Source organism: Parasteatoda tepidariorum, chromosome 8 (assembly GCF_043381705.1).
Source record: "Parasteatoda tepidariorum isolate YZ-2023 chromosome 8, CAS_Ptep_4.0, whole genome shotgun sequence".
Lineage (NCBI taxonomy): Eukaryota > Metazoa > Arthropoda > Arachnida > Araneae > Theridiidae > Parasteatoda > Parasteatoda tepidariorum.
In genome coordinates this window covers 3,631,778-3,645,902 of record NC_092211.1, presented here as the reverse complement: position 1 = coordinate 3,645,902, position 14,125 = coordinate 3,631,778, and the positions used below count along the sequence as shown (strand labels likewise).

Here is a 14,125-nt window from a genome sequence, read left to right as displayed (position 1 = left end):
ACTGTTATATTTTATTAAATTTGTACAAAACAAAAGTATTAAATTACTAATTGAAATAATAAGTAGATTTTTAAAAATATTTAATTGCATATTAAAAAATTCTGGCTACAATAATTTTAATAGGCACCTGTGTATAAAATAAAGTGCACAGATATCTAATCTAAACAGATATCTNCATAGGACTCTTTTATGTGCGAAGGAACATTAAATATTACTGTTATATTTTATTAAATTTGTACAAAACAAAAGTATTAAATTACTAATTGAAATAATAAGTAGATTTTTAAAAATATTTAATTGCATATTAAAAAATTCTGTCTACAATAATTTTAATATGCACCTGTGTATAAAATAAAGTGCAACAGATATCTAATTGTTAAGATATTAAACTTTAAAAAGTTTTGTATTAAAACTTACATAGTAGCAAATAAAATGTTCAATGAGGGAATTGAGGTTTGTCTATTGCAACTAGTACCAGAAAATAGATATTTATATTTTAAATTTAAAATTTACAGATGTAAATAATTTCGTCCAAAATGAGTGGAACTGCTTGTATAAATGTCTAATAAAACATGATTTTATTTTTTGAACTTCATTAAATAATTTTAAAATTCGGATGAATTTTAAAAACACAGAGGCCGAGATTATTCATTTGATATATCATACTCTCAACAACAGTGCGTGACTCTTTTTCCCCTTCGCAATTTCCCTTTTCCCTAAAATTTTGCGGTTCCTATTTTTGTTTTATTTACTTTTATGATGAAATTTGAATGCGCTCGCTTACTTTGATCCAAGTACTTTGATTGTGTCAACCCGCCTTAATTGTAGATTTAGTTTTTAATTGTGTTTCGGTGAGTTTGTAAATGAATTATATAAGAATTGAACGTATTGACAGTTGATGATGTTTATGACAGTTTTGTAATTGCACATATCCCAAACTTAGGAGATCATATTGGAAGTGAATATTTGAGGTTGTGATGATGATTTTTATTTGCGCTGATGGGTATTGATACAATAAATATTTTATTAATGCTTTGTTTTTCTTCTCAACATCTTCTGTGGAAATTTAATTTTTAAACTTCGGCTTGAGTATTGAATTTTGTGTATTTTGAGTTAAACGTTGAACAGGCTTCAAAAAGTTGGTTTGTTACGTGCGAAAAGTGTTGTGAGTGGAGTCAATTTTTTGTTCTGCGTGTTTGCTAAAACGACAGTTAGAGATTAGTATAATTTCAAGGTATTTTTGAAGAAAAGAAATAGGATACACGTTTTAAAGGTGAGTAACTTCAAAGTGTGAATATTGTATATTTTCAAATGTCTATTTAGCTTCGTTAAAAAAACAGTTTTATGTCTATATATTGCGATATGTTGAGTTCCTTACACTTTTTATGCCACTGCCGGGTAAAAATTTTTCCGGTTCATCCTACAATGTTTTTTTTAAAAGTGGGGCTCGGTATGTATTCGCCATTTTCAGGTTCGATATTTTTGACTACCCAAATTCTGGGTGACAATCATAAAAACGTCATCTCAGCCTTGGCAACAATTTGGCTACAAGTGTAACGCGTCATTTCAGCCCTGGCGGCCTTTTTCATAATCGCTCATAGAAGCCGTGGTGGTTGGATAGAGCACTCACCCACCAATGAGGTGACCCAACTTCGAATTCCAGCGGTGTTTTGTTGGTACAAATTCTGCTCCCGGCTCGCATCGACCACAGTGCTGACATAATGGTAGATAGATCATGGTTTAGGGTCCCTTTGCCGTCATGCTAACCACGGAAGGTTTTCGTGTTTTTTCTCTCCATGTAACGCAAATGCAGGCTAGCTGGCAAATTTCTCCTATTCTTGATCGTCGAGTTTCTTGTCTTCTAGATTGGGTTCAAAATTACAAGGTTACGGAGTTGAACACTGGTAGTCTTAAACTGAGAATTGTTTTGGCTGTTCAACAGCGTTTATAAAATAAAATGAAAGCTCGCCAAGCTTGTAACGTATACTCGGATTTTAACAAATTTATAATTTCTCTCTAGTTAGTGATCTCATGATTTTACTTTTGATTCCTTTTTTTAATGCTGAACTAAATGTATTTATCTCTGACTTCAAATATTCCAGTGTTGTAGTGATCGGGTATAAAAATTATAAGTCCCGCAGTGGACTGATCGTTAAGACACGGTTCCCACCAGATCTCCGAAGTCAAGCATCACTGACTGCCTTGGATTAGTCTGCGTAGGGACAGAGGGTGTGCGGTATTGATCCTCGTTGAACTGCTCTACCGTAAAGTGCTCGACTTCGAGTGTAGATCGTCGGTCTACCAAAGCAGGGGAGCCATCACCTCTGCAGAGGATCAAAATTGTGATGGTATGTCTTCGGATCATCCTCAGGGATGTTTCCCAGACCGTCGCCAATAGCCCATTGTGCAGCTCTAGTGCGACGTAAATGAACAACAACAATAAAAATTATAAATTATATAATTTTAATATAATTAAAATTATATTAACAAGCTCACAAGAGTGAATTCTTTATCAAACTTGCATTGATTATAATTTCATCAAAACTAACAAATTTTCAGTTTAATCAAGAATACTTATAATTAGCATTACTAATTATTATCCAATTCTCTGTAGTCTATGCAATTGTGTAGAAATTACAACTAACGAAACTATAAATGCAATGTCAATATATTATAATGAATTTTATGATTATTTGTCCAATTGCAATTTTAACTGGAATTTTCAAGATTCGCTTGCACAGCAATATTAGAACTAAGTTTTTAAAACTAAATAGCATGGAAAATACTTTAAAACATTTAAATAAATTTAAAAAAGAGATCTAAAATAAAAGCCTTTTGCTTTCGTAGAAAAGAACATTTTTAAAAAATTAGAAATTATCTATGGGACATTTATAAAACAGCATATAAGCCCCGATTTGTGAATTGCATGTCATTAAATCAATAAAATCAGAATTCTTTAAAGGTGAATTCATAAATTGCATTTCAAATGATCAAAAATGGAATCTTGTCAATTATATTATTGGTGACAAAAAAAAAAAAATCCTACTGTGCCTGAAAATTTAAGCGGCGACTTCGATTCTTCATGTCAATTTAATAAAATATTTGCAAATACAAACTGACTGAAATCTAAACTGAATTCTAGCAATTTTCGAATTTATATTTTGCCAAGTTTTGTGAATTGCATGTCATTAAATCAATAAAATCTCTTCTGTTTTCTTTAAACTAAATGATTGCGATGTACATTACACATCAAATTATTTTTTTAATAATAAATTCCTATGACTATTACGATTTTAACATAAAATGAAAAAAAAAAAAATTCGCTATTATTAAAGTCAATTTTGTCCCGCAGTGGACTGATCGTTAAGACACGGTTCCCAGCAGATCACCGAAGTCAAGCATCATTGGCTGCGGTCAGTGTGCGGGTGGGTGACCACTTGGATCAGTCTGCCTAGGGACCGAGGGTGTGCGGTATTGGTCCTCGTTAAACTGTGCTATCGTAAAGCGCTCGACTTCGCGCGCAGGTCGTCGGGCTACTGAAGCGGGGGTGCCATCCCCTCCGCAGAGGATCAAAATTGTGATGGCATGTCTTCGGATCATCCTCCGGGATGTTTCCCAGACCGTCGCCAATAGCCCATTGTGCAGCTCTAGTGCAACGTAAATTAACAAGAACAAGAATAAAGTCAATTTTATTAATGATTTCATAAGCATCTGTATTTCCAAATTCTTTAGAAAGAGCAACAATAACTCCAATTATCAAATCTGGTGACAAAAACTGCATATCAAAATTTAAACCAATTTCAATATTGCCAGATATTTTAAAAAATAATAGGAAAATCTTGAACTAATAAAATTTTCAATTATTTAAAACATACAATTTTTTTTTAAATCTGATAATCAGTATAGATTTATTAAAGGAAGTGTACAAAAGAAAAAAAAAATCTAGGAATTTTCAAAATTTATAAACTGTATTGACAGAAATAAGAAAATTGTAACTATTTTTCTTGGCGTAACTAAAGCATTCGATAATGTTTTCCAATTAATCCAATCATTGTTAATGTTATCCAATTATTCCAATCATTGTTTTCTAATTAAAAAATTAGAATATGCTGGCTTCAGATAAGTGGTCTGAAGAAGGGCACTACATGCAGCGAAACTACTGTAATCACTACGTTTTTTCGTAGTTTGTTGTGTAGTGTGCTGCTTTTTTTTTTTTTTTTAAAGTAGTGCAGCGAGTAGTGCGATAAAAAATTTTTTTTTCAGTAGTGATTAATGCAACTACTTTTTACGTATAGTTTAGTAAAGAAACTGGGTTCCAACGCAACTAATTTTACCAGAATCCCGCACCCTACTCGCACCGACCACAGTGCTGAAGTAAAAATATCCTCAGTGGTAGATGGATCATGGGTTAGAGTCCCCTTGCCACATGGGTAACTGTGGGAGGTTCTCGCGGTTTCCTCTCCATATAGCGCAAATGCGGGTTAGTTCCATCAAAAAGCCCTCCACGAAGACAAAATTTGTCAAAATACTTGATCCAGGAGTTCCCTTGTCTCCTGGATTGGGTTCAAAATTACAAGGCTACGGAATTGAACATTAGTAATCGTAAGCCTGAAATTGGGTCGGCTGTTCAACGATGGTTATAAAATGAAATAAAACTAATTTTTCGAAATGGCTGGGTACAAATCCTCGCGGGTCCTTAAATGGATACAATTTAAAATGCTCCTGTGACTCAATAGGAATTACGTACTTAGGAATCACGTAACGTTGATAATTAAGCAAGCAATTACAAATAATTGATAATTTATCATTTTGGTCGCATTTTCACGTGGCAGTGAATATCGACAGATTGATGTTACTTCAAAGAAGGGGAACATATTTTCGATGTACTTAATTTCTTAGAGGAAATGAAAGAGCATTAAACAACAACACAAAATTGCAAGTATTTAATAATATCCCTAGCATTTCCAAAATTAAATATTCACTTTCGAGAAGGGCGTAAGAAGTTGAAGATCAAATTAACAAATTCCAAAAATATTCACTTTCGAGAAGGGCACAAGAAGTTGAAGATCAAATCAACAAATTCCAAAAATATTCACTTTCGAGGAGGGCACAAGAAGTTGAAGATCAAATTAACAAATTCCAAAAATATTCACTTTCCAGAAGGGCACAAGAAGTTGAAGATCAAATTAACAAATTCCAAAAATATTCACTTTCGAGAAGGGCATAAGAAGTTGAAGATCAAATTAACAAATTTGAGAAAAAAAATGTTTTAGAATAGCAAACTGGCTCTTGTAAACATGAATAAATATATCTAAAAACTTTTTCATGCTTAATATAAGCCAATTTTTTAGAAATTCTAGAATTCTAATTTTTTAATCGTAATACGAATTAAGTGTTCACTTGGTAATGTGGACTTAATTTTATTTTAAAACCTGACACTAAGTCAAAAAAATATATGTATACTCTCGATAAAAAGAAAACGAATGTATAGTTTTTATAATTTTTATTTGTAAATTAATTTATTTGCTTTGTAGAATTATTAAGTGAATACAATTGAAAAAAATCTTTAAATCATACGTAATTTTAGATTTTGAGAGTTTTCTTTTTTGAAATCTTGCGTTGCTTTTTAAATAAAAAAAAATTTCAGCTGGGTTTTTTTTTCTTATGTAAATTTCAGATCTATGCAGTAATCTCATCATACTATGTTCTTAGAAATGAAAACGGTGTAGAATACTTATTTTTCTGATGCACACAAAGAAACCATTTGTTCTCGAATCTCTGCCCTAAATTTTTCTTGCTTCTCATCACAATATTCACAACTGTTGAATATTTTTTTTTGTAACCAGAAAGATAAATTCATGGTAACTCCATAAACTATAATGTTTGCGACAAATATGAACTTAAAACGTACGAAAAAAAATTCAATCCCAACATTCTGAGAATAGTCATTGATGACAAATTTACAACAAATTCATATCATAGACTAAAGTTATGACTATCCGCGACAGGCGACTAACTGCACGAATGTGGCAGAGAGCATGTTTAAACACCATTCATTCTAAAAAAGGAATAAAAGAAATGAAAAGCAAATATAAAAAATTCCTCTTTTTCCGAGAAAGAACGCCACAAATAACAAGTTTTCGTACCGTGAAAACTGTGGATTCGGATTTGCCCGTTGTCGTTCGTATAATATGAAATCTTGGTATCCGAGATATAAATCTAGGAGAATTAGTCTAATTCATGTCTTCAAACTGATATATGCACACGCAAACAATAAATTATGAGCCTTTAATCCTTCGCGAGCAAGCCGTAATGGGTTATATTTCTTGCAGGGCTTTTGACTTTTCAAGTAGGGTTACTGTCCTGTGAGCCTTTTAAAAAATGTGGCGATCGCCAAATTCAAAAAATTGGCGATCTTTGTAACGGATCTGGAAGAGGTTGAATAAATGAAAGTTCAGTTGTCTAATAAAAGATATTGAAAATAACGGGGTTAATGTAAAACATTTGAAAGAACTGTAAAGTTTCATAAAAATTAAATTTCGGTTTATAAAAAATATTTTGTACAGTTAATATTCATTACGGAATATGTAAAGTTAAAATGTATCAACGTTGAATTAGTTTATAAAAAAAGTAATTTTTTTAATGCTAAAGTGAAGGAATCTGTTGATCGAATGTTCGATTCCGAATTCTTCACTTTTTTCTTAAATTTAAATAAATCCCAGAAAATATTAATACCATTAGTGGCTGAATGTTAATTTCAAATTAGGGGAAAGTCGGATAAAACGGGATAGTCGGACAAAACGGGATACGTCGCCTAGGGACCAGACTATAACAACTATCTAGTGGACAACGACAGAAACGTGTTATTCGACCGTGATTATATTATTCTCGGTGCGTCCCGCCTCGAGATCACTATTCGATAGAAAGTTGTAGGTCTCAGAACTTTTTTATTCTATTTTCTTGCCATTTTCTACATTTACGTACGTTGTTTTTTACATTGTACTGCCTCTATATATGGGAATAAAATTCCGGTGAATATTAAATTTGATTAACCATTTATTTACCAATACTTTTATGTGCAGTCTATCTAATTTTCTTTGCACATTTAGGCAGCAGCCATGTTTGTTTCAAAAAGGGTCGGAGTCGGACAAAACGGGACACTTATGAGTTGGACAAAACGGGATAGAGTTTTTTATGTCCCGTTTTATCCACCTATTTATTTGTTGGATTATTACATTTTAAAATAGTCATATATTAATGTAGGCCTAGGCTTTTTGAACAGCTTATTTATATTAGCTATATATATTTTTGAAAAATTTAGTCTCTTTATATAGTAATGCAAAATTTGTTTATTAACGTTCATTATTAAGCATTTTATTTTCGACTCTAGGATTTCACATCTTTCTTTAGAACTAATTGTAATGTATTTCTCTGATGAAGACTTGAGCTTTTTTATATATAAACTTCTTAATTTTCTGGATTGCTCAATTCAATCTACATTCAATTCTAAAATGAATTCTTCTCTTTGTAACTGAAGAATTTAAATGCTTGATTATTAAAGAGTCTTTCAGGGATGTTACGACATCAATGGAGTGAATTAGAAATAAAAGTGAATTAGAAATGGAAGAAAAGGAAAGGATTATTAAACTACAAAAAAAGAACCAAGAGAATTGAAGAAAAGGCTGCTAAGAAATCTCTATTAAGAGCACAAGGCACATCTCGACAACGAAAAATGTGAAAATAAGCCTTCATGTTTGAAAACTCATAGTCTTTAAAAACAAATGTAGCATCATATTTTTTTGTGTACTTACTTATAAAACAACAATCTATATAAAAGTGTTAGAACAGTAAAATCCCATGAATATAATTTATAGAAATTTTGCTTTGCAGTTCTCTGTCAGTTAATTATGCTTTTCACTTAGTTTTATGCAAAAAATTAAACATTGTAAACCCTATCCCGTTTTATCCAACCCAGGTATGCTAAAACGGGATATGTAAGAGTTTGGAAATTAATTTTTTTTTCTATTTCACAGTCATTAAAATTAGTTTAAAATATGTTTTTTGTGTGCTTCAATAAATGCTGTAGCTACAAAAAAAATAATGTATGGTTTTCCTTAACAGATATTCCGTACTAAATAAAAACAATAATGGTATCCCGTTTTGTCCAACTCTCCCCTATATGTTTAAATTTTTTTAAGCACAATTAGAAAGACAGAAAAGTTTTTAACCCTTTATATGGTAATTTATTCAATTAATGTTACATTAAAATATTTTTGGGATTAAGCTTGATTTATTAAAAGAAATTCGTTCAGCTTACTACCAGATTTTTCAGGAAATGTTTTTTTCTTTATCTTTTTTTTAAAATTTATTATTTTTATTTATTTATTTTCGGTGGGAAGGTGTATGAGATTTCAAAAATATTTCCTACTGTAAAGTTATGCTCTTAAGCTTGAGCTTCTGTGCTTATAAATTGCCGAATTTATACATTCTGTTTTTATAACTAGAAAAAAAAAGAGAAAAAAAAATTTGATGCAATCAAAAGAACGAAAGTACAACGCACAAGAGAAAATAGCTCCCCAGGGTTGGTTCTTCTTGATTTGTTGCTTATTCTTACTGTTAAATTCATTTATGTTGCTTATTCTTACTGTTACATTAATTTATGTTGCTAATTTTTACTGTTACATTCATTTATGTTGCTTATTTTTACTGTTACATTCATTTATGTTTCTTATTCTTACTGTTACATTCATTTAGGATCACAGTCTTTCTTTTGTGTTTTCCTTGAATATTTTCTGAAATTATTAAAAGATGGCGGCGCAAATTATGGGTGAGTATATAATTTCCTATCGCAATTTAAAAATTAATCAATTTGGTAGGAAATATAATTCATTCATTTAAAAAAAAATTTATATTATTCTGTGAAACCTCCAGTAAAGACCACCTCTATGTAGTGACCTCCGTAACCACTTCTGAAAGGCACGTAAGTTTTCACATAGACTTTGTGATGAAGAAAACCTTTGGGAAAAACCATCAAAACCTTTCCCAGCGACCAGGCAAATCTCTGCAATAAATGCGGAAAAGGTCAAGTAAGAAAGCACGAAAAAATATCAAAACGAAAATTATTATCAAAATTAATAAGTAGATTAAAGTTTATTTTAAGATTATTTTAAGAGTTGAAAGTTCAATTAGAAAAAAAAGTTACTTCAGAGAAAACAAAGCATCTCAAAGAAACAAACCTCTTCTCATTTTCAAAGCTAACTAATTTTTATGATGCAAAATTAAAAGGTTTGTTCAATTTTTATTTAACTCCTTATCTTAAAATTTTTTTTTAAAATATCGAATATACGTTTAAATAAGTATATATTTAACTACATCGAATTCAGGTTCAACTGCCCGAAGCTAACTGAATGTTTAATTTAAATAATAGTTAATAAGGTACTTTTTACGATGTTTCTTTTCTGTGCTTTTTTTTTTGGGGGGGGGGCTTTTTTTCAGTGCATCCCTAATGGTAGCCAGAATCTTAAAGGTTCATATACACTTGTCTCTAATGTACATTCCAGTTTAAACTACATCACATTTAGGCTGCCTTTTGGCATTGTATTTTCAAATTTCGCCAAGCGCTGACAATTGATTCCTGTCTGCTTCCATGAAAGAGGAAAGGCATAACTTATCAACGAAACGTGATAAAAAAAACGGAGACATAAATAAGATAATCTGCTGTCAACCTTTTACCAAATGGCCTCATCGTTTGATCTGTTCCGCGTGTCAAACTCCTTTTTAGAATCCGATTTTATCGTGCCTCCCTCCATATAAGAAAATTTTTTATCAGATCTTCTGAGATATTTGGGCATTTATTTCGGATTTAAGTTCCATATTTAAAGATCTTTTATGAGTAGTTCTTTAGAATATCAGCAGGAAGTCCTATCTTTTAGTCTAAAAACGTAACTCGGTTAAAATGGAGGTGATGAATTCTGAAGCAATATTCACCCGGCACCTTTTTTCTTAAGATTTTTATGATAGAAGTACTCTTCAATTTTATTTTTGTATATTTTTTAAAATTTTTAAAAATTTTTTTTTAATATTTTTGCAATTTAAAAGATAAAGGAATAAATAAATTCGTTATTGAAATTAGAAGCGAATATATCCCTTAAAAATTATTCTTTTTGTAATGAAAGTTTCCTAATTTTATTTTCTCACATTATATTCAATTTTTCTTTACAATTTTCTCGATTGTTAAAAAAAATCCATCAAATAAAAATAGTGAATTTTGAATCAAATATTCAACAGTTTTCTTAAGATTTTTGTGATAGAAGTACTTTTCAATTTAATTTTTTTTTAAAAAAATTTCTTGTATTTTTGCAATTTAAAAAAAATACATGATTATTTTATTTTATATCTAAATTCTTTATCATAAAAAGAGTAAAATTAAAAAAAAAGAATCAATCCATTAAAAAAAGTTAATTTTGCTTATTTTTTAAAACGAAATTTTACATTATAATGAAATTTTCTTTATAGTTTTGTTAATTAAAGAAATTCGATTTAATAAGAGTTGTAAATTTTGGAGTTAATGTCCCCCCTTTTTTCTTAAAAGAATAAAAAAAAATTGTTATAAAAGCTCTTTACAATTTTATTTTCCTACATTATTATAAATTTTTCTATATTTATGGAAAAAAATAGCAAGTTTATAATTATAGAGAAATTTAAATATGAACTTTTCATCAAAGATTCTTGCCATGAAAGTTCTTTTCAATTATATAATCTTATGTATGCTAATATTTGTAATTTTTCTTTATATTTTAAACTATTTACATTCGTACGTGTTGGTGGATGTTGATAATTACGTGTAAGTACGGAACGTTCTATCTAGATAATTTCTGTTCTTAAATTTGTCGATTTTTTTCTATACGATATCGTTATGTGTTATTAATACTAATTATTAATTTTTTCACTAATTTTTCATACATTTATGTTGTTTTTTTAAAACGTAGAAGTTTCTTTCTTCTTATATCGATTCAGATTGTTGCGTTTTGTAGTAATTTTTAATGACATATATTTACTTATTTATGTCGCTTTTATTTTTAAATATATATTAATCAAAAGTAATTTCATAAATTATTAGAATATGGAATATACAAATTTATAGTCTAAAACTTTAATGCTAGATTTGAAATGCAATGTAAAAGAAAGTTTTGTTTTTATTTTTATGGAATATTTCAGTAAAGTTTTTCTTTTCTTTCTTTTCTTTTTTACTCATTGAACTTATTTATAAATCTTCTCTCCGTAGGTAACTTAGGGCCTTTGTCATGACTCTCCGTCTCACCCTATTGGTGACCAAGCACTTTTTCCCTATTTTTTTTATCGTCTTCATTTCATTTATAATTGTTCTGGGCCATGAAATTATAGGTCTACCCCTCTTTAATTAATTCAAAATTAAGTTTTAATTATTAATTGCATTATTAATTATTAATTTAATTATTGTTTATTAATCAAATTATTAATTATAAAATTATTAATTTAGTTATTGGTTATTAATCAAATTATTAATTATTTACTAATTAAATTTAATTATTATTAACCAAGTTTTAATTTCTGAATATCTGAATATTACAAATTTTTTTTGTATAAATATTTTTTCGAGGAAAAGACAAAAATATTTGGTTATTTTTTAAATTTAGGACCATAATGCAACGTGCTTAAAAAACCATAAAATCTAAAATTAGGGGAAATTTCAAAAAACAGAGTATTCCTACGATAGAATTTTTTATTGAGTAAATGATTAACTAGTTACTAATCACACTATGTTAATCATTAAATAAAAACATTTACTTTTGACATTGCGAAAACCTATTTTTGAGACGGTGAAAACTATTAAGGAGAAAACAAGACAACAATATGAACAATCCCCTGATACCTGATTAAAAAAAACAATATTAATTAATCACCTGATTAAAAAAACAGGCACAATGTATAAATACATTTTAATTAAAATTGTGCCATGTGTCGAAAGAATTATGAATTTTTAGACAGAATTATGATTGAAAAATTATGATTTTTTCAACAATCCTCTGATACCTGATTAAAATAAACAATATTAATTAATCAATTAAAAAAACCGCACAATCTATAAATACATTTTAATTGAAATTGTGCCATGTGTCGAAAGAATTATGAATTTTTAGACTGAACTCGTAAAGTACAGAACAGATAGAGCCGAATAACGAAAACATGGACACTTTCCCACGAACTCCACAAAGTCATGCTGATTTTAAAATTACCCATGGCTAATCATAAGTACGGTAATCCATATTTTTAAAGATTTCATTCATCATTTGAGTAGGCATGTGAGTACTCCAAACAGATGTCCATTCGATATGGTTGAACTCAAAAAGATCGCCGAAAACACAAACACCCTGTCAAATTAAGAATTGTAGAGACAACTTTATTTCTCATAGGAAATAAGATTTCCTGATTTATTCTAAAGGAGGAAGTGATTATTTACGGCACTTATGTTAAAGCTCGATTTTCTACAAGGGTTAAATTAAGCGTTCTCTTCGAGCGAAATTTTGAAACACAATAAGTAAAATAAACTTACGATAAATTTTAAAAATTTTTCACTAAGTTTTAATTTAAACATAATTTATTTTTATTCAAATTAGAACTTTTATCTTCTTTGTGAATGCTACATAAGCAGGCGCGAAATTTATATTGTCTGAAAATTATATGCCCAGGGCATGTAAAAATTCCAATCGTCATGCATTTTTTATCTTTACATGCCCAGTCAGGTATGCAAATATTTAATCAAAAGTACCATAATATACTCGATTAAGCCTCTTTCAAATTTTGACCGAAAATCTCCAAAACGCCGGGTGGGGGGGATGGGAAGTTTTTTTCATTAAAGAAAAATTCATCCCAATCGATGAGTATAAGAATGTAGTTAATATTTTTTTTTTTCCTTTATAATATCCTTTTAAAGTAATCCAGGCACAAGTTGATAGAACTTAATACTATGTTGCTGTTTCTAATGACACTTGGATAAGCCAAGTTCGCCAGTCATTGACCTTGCGAATTAAGTCTGGAAGGACGCCTTTTTGTTTGACAAGAGAGCACCGCTAGGGTGAAAGTGCAACTTATCTCAGAATCTCCCGATAAATTGCAGCAACACTCATTCGTGAGATCACTTACACTATTTGGTCATAGATCTGAAGGGGAAGGAAATTTTCTCCAGACCTCTGTACCTTCGGTACTGCTCAGCGACAGACCACGGGGCATTCTACTCCACAGATTTTACGAGCGCATGTATCACGCGTACTTTTTGGGTCTTTATCGGCTTTGGGGATCGCATCCCGGTTCCTTCGGACAGTGGTCTGATGCTCTAACCACTGGGCTACCGTGTTTACAAATTACTTTGTATACATAAATCGAAATAAAGATATCACTTTTTTTGGAATTGAAGGTCAGAGCTGATGAAAGTTAAGACATTTTAGAAAATACGCAGTGTTCTCTACACGTTTTTAGGATGGCGCCCTCCCCCCTTAGATGCGCCTTCTTTGTCCTCTTTGTAAGAATCAACGCCATCTTAAAAACTTTTTTCTCATTCATATTCCATTTTAAAAAAACTTCTTCACTGTTTAAATAATAATTACACAGTGGTAAAATTATCTGTGTTTATAGGTGTGATTCTGTTTACTATTGCAAATATTTATTTTGTTATGATTATTCTCAACCAGTTTCGTTTTCTAAGTTTCTCTTTTTTCGAGAGGGTGGTATATGAATTAATTTCTAGAATGATTTTAAATTTCAAAAATATTTTTTAAATGAATGCATTTCATAAATACATTTTTTTAAAAAAAAATTCACCTTTAAATGTTCATTTTCTAATAATTTTCTGTTTTAATTATAGAAAAAAAAGGCTTTCAGGTCTTTTATTCATTAATAATTTTTAGTTTAGTTTACTTTTTTTGAAGAAAATTGTGTATAGTGATTGTCTTTTAGGATGTCTTTAATAATTTTTTTGTAAAATATGTACAAATTTTTCTCTTATTTTTTGCAATGAGTGAGAATTACTTTTCTGAAATATACACACAAAATAGTATAAGAGGGAATTAATTTAAAAAATTTTGCCTTT

At 29.8% G+C, this 14,125-nt stretch overlaps 1 long non-coding RNA gene across 1 annotated transcript in view; it reads left to right on the top strand.

Moving 5' to 3' along the window:
* The first annotated feature begins 834 nt into the window (after positions 1-834).
* The window catches only part of LOC139426331 (uncharacterized), a 103,504-nt gene continuing 90,213 nt past the window's right edge, over positions 835-14,125 (top strand). The window contains exons 1-2 of the long non-coding RNA XR_011637576.1: positions 835-1,273; positions 8,755-8,827. This is a non-coding gene — a long non-coding RNA (uncharacterized lncRNA). The remainder of the gene's footprint in view (positions 1,274-8,754; positions 8,828-14,125) is intronic.